General features: G+C 36.6%; 1 pseudogene; it reads left to right on the forward strand.

The window, feature by feature from the left end:
- Positions 1-7,085: 7,085 nt before the first annotated feature.
- LOC122580584 lies at positions 7,086-8,910 on the forward strand (annotated as a pseudogene).
- The last annotated feature ends 868 nt before the right edge of the window (positions 8,911-9,778 follow it).

Consider the following 9,778-nt stretch of genomic DNA (forward strand, 5'->3'; position numbering starts at 1 on the left):
ACGGGCCTAAACAAACATATGGGCCCAAAGTTATAACAAAAAGAAAATAAAAAAAACCCAAAAAACATAGAAAAAGGTCTATAACTCATAGAAAACAACGTTTTTGAGCTGAATTTGGCCGTTTGTAGCTTGATGCTCCTCGTTCCAACGGTCGTTTTGGCTGGTTGCACGTCGAAAACGGAGCCTGTAGCAAAAGTTATGCCCATTTTAGTGAAGCACCTTTAGAAACTCGATCTTGGGCCTCTAAATATAATAAAGCCTTCTCTTCAACACTTGGGCCTGCATCATTCCCTCCTGGGTAGACAAAATTCGTCCTCGAATTCACAACAAGATCATCATCAGAAGAATCGCCATGATAAGGCAGCAAATGTTTTACATTGAACACATCAGAACAACGAATATGGCTAGGCAACTTAAGATGATATGCATTGGAATTGATTTTTTGAACAATTTCAACAGGACCTATTTTCTTGGCTGTAGCTTATTATATTCTCCAACTGGAAAACGATCTTTAGTCAAAACAGCCCAAACAAAGTCACCTTCTTCAAAATCAACTTTCCTACGCTTTTGATCAGCAGTTCTCTTGTAATTTGCATTAGATTTGACCAAATTATCATGAACGGCTTTATGAACTTCATGTAAACCGTCCACAAAATCTTGAACTTTCTTTGGAACAGAGTCGGAAACATGAAGCGACATTAGATCAAGTGGTCCCCTAGGTTGAGACGAATAAACAACTTGAAAAGGACTAAATCCAGTGCTCTGGTTAACAGCATGATTATGAGCAAACTCAGCTTGGCACAGTTTCTGATCCCATGCTTTGACATGATCTCCAACCAAAAACCTCAGCAAATTTCCAAGTGATCGATTAATAACTTCAGTCTGTCCATCGGTTTGGGGATGATAAGCACTACTGAAATTGAGTTGAGTACTTACCATCTTCCATAGACTACACCAAAAGTGACTTAGAAACCGGGTATCCCGATCAGAAACAATAGAAGCAGGCAAGCCATGCAATCGATACACATCACGAAAGAAAAGTTGTGCCACATTAACAGCATCAGTTGTCTTCTTGCAGGGAATAAAATGAACCATCTTAGAAAACCGATCAACAACCATAAATATAGAATCGTTACCTCTCTGAGTACGAGGCAACCCCAATACAAAATCCATGCTAATATCAACCCATGGTTGTGAAGAAACTGACAAAGGCTTATAGAGACCTGCATTATATAGAGACAAGCTGTTCATCAGTCTTTTGAATATCATTTCTGGCAATCAATTGATAAAACTCAGTTGTATAATCTTCAACGGATTTAGACCCCTGTCTCAAATTCTGCAGCCGCTGATACATTAAATGCTGATAATTATGGGGAATAAAATTGTCTCTCATACACTTCCTCATCTTCCTCCAGGTTGTGACCTTTGACTTTCCAACCCTCGCTCGTGTCAATTTCAATTGTTGCCACCATGCAGATGCTCTTCCACGTAACCTGGTAGCGATCAATGAAACCCTTAACCTGGTAGCGATCAATGAAACCCTTTTGTTTTCTGGAACCTCTTTGAACTCAAAGACTTCTTCAACAGCAACCAACCAATCAATAAACTTTTCTGGATTTAAAGTATCCCCATCAAATTCAGGGATATTAATTCTCATCCCAGACTCCCAACGCCAGTTATCACCCCTCTGACTTCTTTCAGATTGCTCATCTGAAGATGAGTCGTCACCCCTACCAAACGGATTTTCCTCTTCATCCCCCGACGATTACGATTAAGACGCCTTCCTTGAATCATCAAGGCGTTCATCTGATTCAATAGATCATCAGTAAACCGATCCAACCGCTCCTCCAATCGCCCCTCCAATCTTTCTGTAAGTCGCTGCTCAAATGCTTCCTGTTGGATATCATTAAGATTTCTTCTTCTTGGAGGCACCACGATCTGGAACCTGTCTCTGATACCACTTGACGCGGACAGAAATTTAAGATAGATAAACGCACCTGTTGATTCAAAAGAATGTCAGGAACAATTCTTCTAATATTCGTTGATTCGAACGAATACCAAAAATTAGGGTTTAATCAAACTATCACAAAATGATAGAGAGAAAATCAGATTTGTAATATCATCAAAAAACTGCTTACGTTCTAGGTTTACACGAACAAACACATGGGCCTAAAGTTATAAGAAAAAGAAAATCCAAAAAAAACCTAAAAAACATAGAAAACGGTCTATAACTCATAGAAAACAACGTTTGTGGGCTGAAGGCTGACCCAAACCGCCTTTGGCAGTTTGTAGCTTGATGCTTCTCGTTCCAATGGTCGTTTTGGCTGGTTGCACGTCGAAAACGGAGCCCTGTAGCAAAAGTTATGCCCATTTTAGTGAAGCACCTTTAGAAGCTCGATCTTGGGCCTCTAAATATAATAAAGCCTTCTCTTCAACACTTGGTCCTGCATCAGATGTTAAGTTGTGTGTAAGAGTATAGTTATAATATGGACATAATTATGAAGATAGAATGTAAAGAAACTATTGACAATATAATATATAGTTGTGTTGATTAAAAAGTACATGTTTACGAACGTTGATTAAAATTGGATTAATCACGAAAAGACCAACGTACTTTCCCGTTTGTACACGGTTGCCCATTGTACTTTTTTACTGATAAGGTTTACCCACATACTTTTTTTTGTACACAGTTGACCCAAAGTTGACCAGTTTACCTATGATAGTCGGTAATATTGGTCAACCGTGTACAAAAAAAAAGTATGTGGGTAAACCTCTTCAATAAAAAAAGTATAATGGGCAACCGTGTCAAAATGAGAAAACACGTTGGTCTTCTCGTGATTAATCTCTTTTACTTAATTTTAAACCAACTTTTCAAACAAACTTAATTTTAAAAAATAAAATAAATTTTATTAGCAAATGAAGTTAGCTCAACTGGCAGATGCATCCCTGGTTTTTCCCACAGGTCTTATGTTAGACTCTTATGAGTGACAAGTCTGTGGGTTTTTTCCCTGAATCACCTATAACGGCTTATGGTCTACATCTTGTAGTCTAGAGTACATGCAGGGCTTCACCATTATACGGTGAAGTGTTCCCTGATGTCGAATACCGACTAAATGTTAATTTTTTTTTTTAATTTTAATGCTAAAGCTAATCTTTTCTATTAAAGGTTCATGATCATTATCAAGTTGCGTTGCAGATGTCAGGTACACACTTTTGGTAATTAATCAGATTAAAATTTTGTGTATACACTTGAAAATTTTTAACAAATATTGTTAAAACATTTCAAAATAGTGATAATTATCATCGTAATAAGGTTTGGTGGTGTGATTTGCACACCTATCTGAATTTATCATGACATTGGGTCAGAAATAATTTTCAAAAGTTAAAAAAACAAATTGCCAACTTGAGAACCCTTTAAATGAACTGCCTTATGGGCCTAAAGGATATATATGTTCGTCATCTAAATTGCAATCATAATTTATTTTTCCTGGTTCTTCTTTCAAATATACAAACACGAGAAGTTTTTATTTTTCGATTGTCTCCGACTAAATATTTTTTAGGTCAACCACGAAATTAGTTTAATTTCAAAGTGATTACGTGCATTTGGAAAATTCTAATTATCGTGTTCTCAACATATATTAGATTATACTATAATGATATCCGTGTTTTAGAGCGGTAATAAATTAGAGTACACAAAATGGGATAATGACCATAATTAGAGGTGAAAAAACAAGTTAACCGATCCCGGTTAATTTTTTTAGTAATTGTAATTGGTTTTTTTTTTATAAAAAAATGACCGATTCCGGTTAACCGGTACCGGTTAATAACCGGTTATTCTATGGAAAAGTTCAAACTGGTATAATCGATTATGGTTAATTAAAACCGGTTAACCGATGTGGTTAATCTATACCAGTTAACCGAAAAAAGTTGCAAAACAAATTTAGCAGCAGCAAAATACCTGGACATTTTTATAAACAAATTTAAACCAACAAAATTCCGGCAGTAGCTAAGTAAATAAGTAATCACCTAAACATTTTTAATAACCTGGACTCCTGGACAGTTTAACCAACACACACATTGTCATGTTTTATAACAAAAACATAAACATAAGCAGCAACCTAACCACATTAACTTACACAAAACATAAATTCTAGCCAGTAGTAGCATTACGAAACAATTTCTAGCAACAGTATCATTAAACGGAAATATAAAACTAAAGAGTAGCAGCAGCCAGCACTCCAGCAGTATCATGAAACATAGCAAGCAAGCAACAACGCAACAAGCAGCAACAACATCAGCTGCATCACAAAATGTCACAATAGAAACATTAAAAACAGTATTATCTTATGTTAAGTTAAAAATATCAATCTCAAAACAACATAAACACAACATTATAGTAGCATTGACTAGAAACTTTAAAGTAACAAACTAGTAGTGCAAACCAGAAACTTACAAACCGACTTGATCTTCAAACATAAACAGTACACGGCAAGACAGAAGCAGAAACATAATAGCAAAAACAGAACTTACTCATCAAGTTCATCGTTTGACAGTGGAGCGGCCTTTCCTTGTGATACTTCATAGAGATGTATGGGTTCTTCTATGGCAAGTTGATCTTCAAGACTAGTCACATCTTGTATACGTTCAGCGGCATCCAAGTAGTCTTTCAAGCAAATGCACGTTTCAAGAGAAGTTGGAGTGAGCCTTGTTCTTCCAACCGATAAAATCCTTCCACTAAGAGAAAAACCGACTCCGAAGCTACCGTGGAAGCTTGGACACTTAATAAATCACGTGCCATGGCAGCTAGAACGGGAAAGTGGGCTCCCTTTTCTTTCCACCAAGCCAAATTATCAAAGTTTGAAAACTCTTCAGGAAGCATTGTTGCCAAAAAGTCGGTTCTTATATATCTTCTGAGCTCACTACTTGGGGTGCTACCCCAAGACCGCTTACTACTAACATTTCTCAAAGTATTATACAAATTTAGCTCGGGGTTCGACCGTGAGCTTGACGACTCCGAAGCCATTTGTTGGCGTATGTTTGATGTCGAACCATATTTAACCAAATACACATCAAACATATCTTCTAAACATTTTTTAAAATGTCGAACCATATTATCCGAGAAATTGGGGTCATTATCGTTCAAACCCAAATCGAAACATATGTTTTCTATTAACATCTCCACACCCGCAACATTTAAACACGGGTTTAATGCGGCGGCACAAGTAACTACGGGGGGCATTTCTTCAAAATATTTTTTAAACTTTGCTTTCATTCGACCTATCATTGTTTCATAAACATTACCCCCAAATTGAAAGTCGTTTATCTTTCCACACATCAAATATAGTTGTTTTAGTACCAAACTACTAGTGGGATAATAAACTCCGGACAAAATAGTGGTTGAAGTTTTAAAAACTTCAAGTAACTCGGTTAATTTAACAATACTATCCCAACCCACAGTAGGAAATTGAGGTGCCAAACCTTTCGAAACAAGACCGTCATGGAACAATTCTAAAGTAGGTCTTTGTTGGATAGCACTATCAAACATTTTCCAAGTAGAATTCCACCTAGTCGGTACATCCAATTAGGACCAAGACACGGTTTCTTTAAGTCCTTGCATAATTTCTCATACTGCTTACGTCTTCTTTTAGAAATTGCAAAAACATCTTGTAACATTTCTTTAAAAACATCTATTACCTTCTTAATCGCGGGAACATCTAGTCCATGTTGCACAACCAAATTAATGATGTGTGCAACACATCTACTATGAAAAAAATACCATTACAGATAGGTTCATACTTTATCTTCAACTTTTGAACCACACTAGTATTATTTGAAGCATTATCAAAAGAAATTGACCAAATCTTTTTTTCCAACTTATAAGTTTGTATCACTTCATCTAAAATTTCAAATAAGGCATCTCCGGTATGTGGATATCCAAACATCTCAAACGCAATTGTGCTTTTCATCAATTGCCAAGTCTTTGGATCGACCCAATGTGTTGTAACACAAAGGTACGATTCCGGTAAACCATGGGGGGCAGACCAAACATCAATGGTTAAATTAACACCGGTTTCTAAGTTTTCAAAACACAAAATTAATTGCTCCTTAGCTTCTTTCCACATGTTTATACAATGCTTTCTAAGGGTAGTACGACTTACATGAGTATAACAAGGTTGAAGCGTGTCACGAATCAACGAAGTCAACCGTTGGTTGTCAAAGTGATTGAATGGCAAACCCTGTTGAATAACAAACTGAGCCAGCCTCTTACGAACCTTTTCCACACCATAACTAAAAATAACCCCCTCTTTTGACATTTGTGATTGCCCGGGTTTTGCAGTGCCTTTCAATACCTTGCAATGGTCAATAATATGGGAATTTAAATTGGAATTGGCACCTGCAGCCAAAAACGTTTTACAATGTTTGCATCTGGCCTTCTGCTTTCCATTCGACATCTCACATAAATCAAAATTTACCCATGTTTCTTGTTTCCTTGTGGTTGCTAGGATATTCACCACAGTTAATTCACTTGTGGAAGCACCAACATCACTAGAATCGTGAGCACTAGTGGTAGCCATGTGTATTGTAAAGCTGCGATTGATATAGTCTGGTGATTGATATAGTCTGATGATTGATAAGAGTTTATAATTTGGGGACTGCGATTGATATAGTCTTATGATTGAAAGAATTAGGAGTGCGATTGATCGATTTAGGAGTGCGATTGATTTGGGGAATGCGATTGAATTTAGGATTGCGATTGATCGATCGTTTTTTTTTTTAGGGTTTGTATTTGCTTTGTGAATCGATTGGGTATAATATTGGGTATAATGCTGCCGGAGTGCTGCGTATTAGGTGATAAGTAAAAAAAAAAACGGTTAACCGGTTATAAGTAAAAAAAAAACCGATTATCGGTTAACCGATTAAGAACCGGTTTTTGTTTTTGAAAATGCAAATCGGTTAGTAACCTGCGGTTTTTTCTAACCTATAATCGATTAGTACGGTATCAGTTAGTAACCGATTACGGTTATAGGTTAACTTTCGAATCGGTTCGGTTAACCGGTTTTTTTGTGCACCTCTAACCATAATATATGTTGGTGGGTGGCAGTGTTAGTGAGTATGGTGATAAATGGGGTAATTGAAGTCACAAATCAAACATAATTGAATAATAATGTACACTCAGTCACTCACCAATTGGTTTCTGATTAATTAGTCACTAAGGACATAGTCTCACTAACTAATACTCTTGCTGTTTTCCTATTCTTTCGATCTTCACATGCAAATACACTTACGAACTTAATACATATTTTTCTGATTCTTTTGGTTTTCGAGTGATTTTTGATAGCTCCTATATGGATGTACGTTGATTTTGTGATTCCTGTCACATATGAAACATAGTTCAATGGAAGACTAATGGGGTGCTTGGTTAAGCTTATTAAGTATACTTTTAGCTATTTCAAATTTACCTTTTATGAGTGACATCAATGGGCAAGGCCCATCATTAAATCGGTCCATGAATACAAAATAAAAGCCCAAAAATCATATTTTCTTATTTGAAATTGAAATACTATATTGCTACATGAATATATACCGATTGATATACAGTGAATTGTAAAATTTGTTTCATTGAGACATTTTATCAAACAGTTGGTAAGGAAATTGTGGAGCGAATCCGGAAGCTTGCTGATATGGTCTTCAAGGGTTATTGGTATTAAATGCTGTAGGAAGGGGAACCGGGTCAGGTCTCGGCTCGCTGCTTCTTGAGAGACTCTCGGTCGAATATGGAAAGAGATCAAAGCTTGGTTTCACTCATTCACTCCTAGAACACAGTGCTGTCTCGGTCCTTGTTGATAACGAAGCCATTTATGATATCTGTCGTAAGTCGCTTGATATCGAGAGGCCTACTCACACCAATCTAAACCGGCTTATCCTCCAGGTGTTTGATAAAAGTCCCGACTGAAACTAAGGTCACTTAAAATTTCTTATTTTGCCAATGAGATATGTCTAATAAGGGTTTTAATTCGTATTCTTTTTGTTTATTTGTGAATTTTGCAGGTTATTTCTTCTTTGACAGCTTCACTTAGATTCGATGGGATGGGACGTTGAATGTGGATGTGACCGAGTTCCAGACGATCTTGGTTCCATACCCAAGAATCCATTACATGCTTTCATCATATCCACCTGTTATATCAGCAGAACCATGAACAGCTATCTTTAGCCGAGATAACCAACAGCGCGATCGAGCCATCTTCAATGATGGCGAAATGTGACCCACAACACGGGAAATACATGGTGTGTTGTTTAATGTACATAGGTGACGTGGAACTGAAAGATGTGAATGCAACCATCAAACCAAAAAAGGACTATTCAGTTTGTTGATTGGTGGCTAACTGGGTTCAAATGTGGGATCAATTACCAAACACCTACTGTTGTTCCTGGTGGGGATTTGACTAAGGTTCAAAGGGCAGTTTGTATGATATCGAATTCGACTAGTGTGGCTGAAGTTTTTTCGAGAATTGATCATAAGTTTGATTTGATGTATGCTAAGGGAGCTTTTGTTCATTGGTATGTTGGTGAGGGAATGGAGGAAGGTGAGTTTTCGGAAGCTAGAGAAGATTTGGCTGCTCTTGAGAAAGATTACGAGGAAGTTGGACTCGAGTCTGGTGATAACAAGGAAAATGATGGCGACGAGTAGTATTGATTAGTTTGATTTTCCCTAATTGTTAAAACCAATGGGCTCATTGGTTTATATCAATCAAAGTAGCTGATGCTAGTAGTAGGAATATTAGTACTTGTTACTCGTGGTATATAGATTTTTAATTATAAAATTTGCTGCAACTCCATTATTATTAGTTGAAGACGGAAAGTACTTAACAATCGAACAACTGTTTTCAATTGATCGTAGCAATTTTTAAACAGGAGTCGAGTATTACATGATAACGAAAGCGGCTATTTAATTTACAAAACGGCTCTGCTCTGCTATCTCTTTGTAGAAACATCTCTTGAAAACTATTTGAAAACATCATCGATCTCTTGTTTGCAATTCTGCCTGAAATTCGCAAAACCAACTCTGAGAAAAGGATAAGAAACAAAATAATTACATACCAGTACAATATTAAGTTATTAAACAAATTACCACCATAGCTTAAAAATTCCTGGCATTTAAAATGTTTTTGAATTCTTTCAGAGTGCCATTGAGTTGGAGGTGTTCGGATTAGATTATTTATTAAGTTTGAGCTTAAATCAACAAACTCAATTTCGTTTTTCATGAGGTATGGGGGAGGTGAGAACCCTTGACCTTTGGGTTTTCTAACTAAACCACCCCTAGTTAAGTTTGAGCTCATATATGGGCTTCAAAGACAATAAAGATGAAAATTTTGTTTCGGCTTAACTCAACTAATTAATCGATCGGCAATTTCGGGTTACACTCTACTTAATTAAACATGATCATCTGTATTATAGCTACAGCCCTGTCCCAACTCGAGTTAAATCCAGCCGGGCTCAATAGTTAAATTAATTAAGTCATACACATAGTATTATAGTAAGATAATATCATTGATTAACTAACACGAACTAAATGAAAAACATGGATGGTAACTAACATAGATATAAATATAGATACATATATACAAAAGACATATATACAAATCAAAAGAAGAAAACGAACACATTCACTGGACCAAAGAGATCCTTGGCGCAACTTTTCTGCTAAGAGGGGAAGCCGGCCTAGAGAACATCATTACATCGACATGTTGATCATAACCATGCCCGAAGCCACAGGCCT

The sequence above is a fragment of the Erigeron canadensis genome, chromosome 8, assembly GCF_010389155.1.
Source record: "Erigeron canadensis isolate Cc75 chromosome 8, C_canadensis_v1, whole genome shotgun sequence".
NCBI classification, from domain to species: Eukaryota; Viridiplantae; Streptophyta; class Magnoliopsida; order Asterales; family Asteraceae; genus Erigeron; species Erigeron canadensis.